This window comes from Otolemur garnettii, unplaced genomic scaffold (genome assembly GCF_000181295.1).
Source record: "Otolemur garnettii isolate 467f Iridium unplaced genomic scaffold, OtoGar3 scaffold00008, whole genome shotgun sequence".
Classification (NCBI taxonomy): Eukaryota; Metazoa; Chordata; class Mammalia; order Primates; family Galagidae; genus Otolemur; species Otolemur garnettii.
This window is the reverse complement of record NW_003852403.1, coordinates 11,338,279-11,340,821: the sequence shown is the minus strand read 5'-3', so window position 1 is coordinate 11,340,821 and position 2,543 is coordinate 11,338,279. Positions and strand designations below refer to the sequence as shown.

Here is a 2,543-nt window from a genome sequence, read left to right as displayed (position 1 = left end):
TCCCCCATTCACCCCACTCACCTCCCCCTCCCACCCCTTCCCATATTCTAAGGCTATAATTAGGTTATGACATTCCTATAAAAGCTATGAATTAGTTTCAAAGTAGGGCTGTGTACCTTGGATACTTTTTCTTCCATTCTTGAGATACTTTGCAAAAAATATGGAATGCTTCACGAATTTGCGTGTCATCCTAATCTTCTCTGTATCGTTCCAATTTTAGTATATGTGCTGCCGAAGTGAGCACAGGTATTCTGTTACAGCAGCAGCAAAGAGAGACACTCGCCTACAGGATTTATATTAAATAATAGTGTCATTAGCTCCTTAAAGATTTTTTAATAATTTTTTCAATTACAACGTAAGCTTCGTGAAGGCAGAGGGAATATGTTTGACATTTAACATTACATTCAGACAAGTGAGAAAACTGATGTCAACTGTAAAGCTAGGGACTAAAACATAATAATGAGGATAGAACTAAAGTACATAAGCTTTTCAATTATAAATATTTAACTATGCTTTTTTCTAAGTAGACTGAAAGATGTTCTTACGATTATGCATGAGTAGGCTTTTAAACAATTTGGAAGGATAATTATCTTCGAAGCCTTTTTAAATACTAAACATCTTTATTATTCTGTTAAAATGTAATTTGGTTTATACAAACAGACATATGTTATGGTAACAAAAAGGAATTCAAGAATATTCTTATTCTTTTTATGTTTCTTGATCTTGGCTAAATTTGATATTAGAGAATTATTTGAAAGAATAGATAGAATAATTTTATTAATTCAATAAGTCCATCCTTGGTTATCTATAAAGCATAGATTATTCCCTTGAAATAGTAATACTGCCTTCCTATTCAGTAGAGATATTAAGAGTTTTGTTCCAGACCAGTTCAGTCAAGTAGCTGTTCCCAGTAGAGTCACACAAATTTTTTTATTTCCCAGTGCATATAAAAGATATGCTTATGCTATACTGAGTATAAGTGCGTAGTAGCGTTATGTCTAAAGAAATGTATATGCCTTGCTTTAAAAATACTTTATTGTGAAAAAATAATAACCAGCATCTGAATCTTAAGCCAGTTTTGGTGGAGGAGGGTCTTGCCTCAGTCCTGGCTGCTGACTGATCAGGGTGTGGCTGCTGAAGATTGGGGTGGTTGTGGTCATTTCTTAAAATAATAGTGAAGTTTGCCACCTTGCTTGACTCTTCCTTTTATGAAAGACTTCTCTGGAGCATGCGTTGTTGTCTGGTAGCATTTTACCCACGGTGAAACTCCTTTCAAAATTGGAGTCAGTCCTCTCAAACTCTGCCCCTGCCTTACCAACTAAGTTTATGAAATATCTAAAATCCTTTGCTGTCATTTCAAAAATGTTCATAGCATCTTCACCAGGAGTAGAGTCTATCTCAAAAACTACTTTCCTTGGGCATCCACAAGAAGCAGCTCCTCGTCCAGGCAAGTTCTATCATGGAAGGGCAGGACTCATTTTTAGCTTCTGGCTCTACTTCTAATTCTAGTTCTCTAGCTGTTTCCACCCCTTCGGCAGTTACTTCCTCTCCTGAAGTCTTGACCCCCTTAAAGTCATCCATGAGGGTTGGAATGTACTTCTTTCAATCTCCTCCTGTTAATGTTGATATTTTAACCTCCTCCAGTGATTCACAAATGTTCTTAATGGTATCTAGAATAGTAAATCCTTTCCTGAAAGGTTTCAATATACTTGGCCCAGATCCATCAGAAGAATCACTATCTATGGCAGCTATAGCCTTACCAGATGTATTTCTTGAATATTAAGACTTGAAAGTCAAAATCACTGTTTGATCTACGGGCTGCAGAATGGATGTGGTGTTAGCAGGCATGAAGACAACATTAATCTCCTTGTACATCTCTCCATGAGAGTTCCTGGGTTCCAGGAGTAGCATTATTTTGAAGTGTCTTCTGAGCAATGGATCTCAACTGGGGACTTAAAATATTCAGTAAACCATGCTATAAACAGATGCGCTGCCATCTTGGCTTTGTTTCTCAGATGATTGAGCGCAGGCAGGGTAGATTTAGCATGATTCTTATGGGTCCTGGGGTGTTTGGAATGGTCAACAAACCTTGGCTTCACCTTAAGTCAATAGCTGTGTTAGCCCCTAACAGGAGAGTCAGCCTGTCCTTTGAAGCTTTGAAGCCAGGCATTGACTTCTCTCTGGCTATGAAAGTCCTAGATGGCATCTTCCTCTAATAGAAGGCTATTTCTTACACATTGAAAATCTGTTGTGGTAGCGATCTTCATCAGTCATCTTAGTTCCATCTTCTTGGTAACTTTCTGTAGCTTCTACGTCAACACTTGCTTCACCTTGTGCTTCTATGTCATGGAGACAGTTTCTTTAAGTTTCATAAATCAACCTCTATTAGCTTCAAATTTTTCTTTGGTGACTTCTTCAGCTCTTTCAACCTTCACAGAATTGAAGAGAGTTAGGGCCTTTCTCTGTATTTGGTGTTGGCTTAAGGCAGTGCTTTTCAATCTTTTTTATCTCATAGCACACTTGAACCTGTAGTTAAACTTCTG

The 2,543-nt window shown here is 37.6% G+C and overlaps 1 protein-coding gene and 1 pseudogene across 2 annotated transcripts in view; one reads left to right on the top strand and one right to left on the bottom strand.

Moving 5' to 3' along the window:
- Positions 1-2,543, top strand: part of ADK (adenosine kinase) — a 553,222-nt gene that overhangs the window by 75,764 nt on the left and 474,915 nt on the right. The window lies entirely within an intron of this gene.
- On the bottom strand, positions 155-244 carry LOC111723186 (annotated as a pseudogene).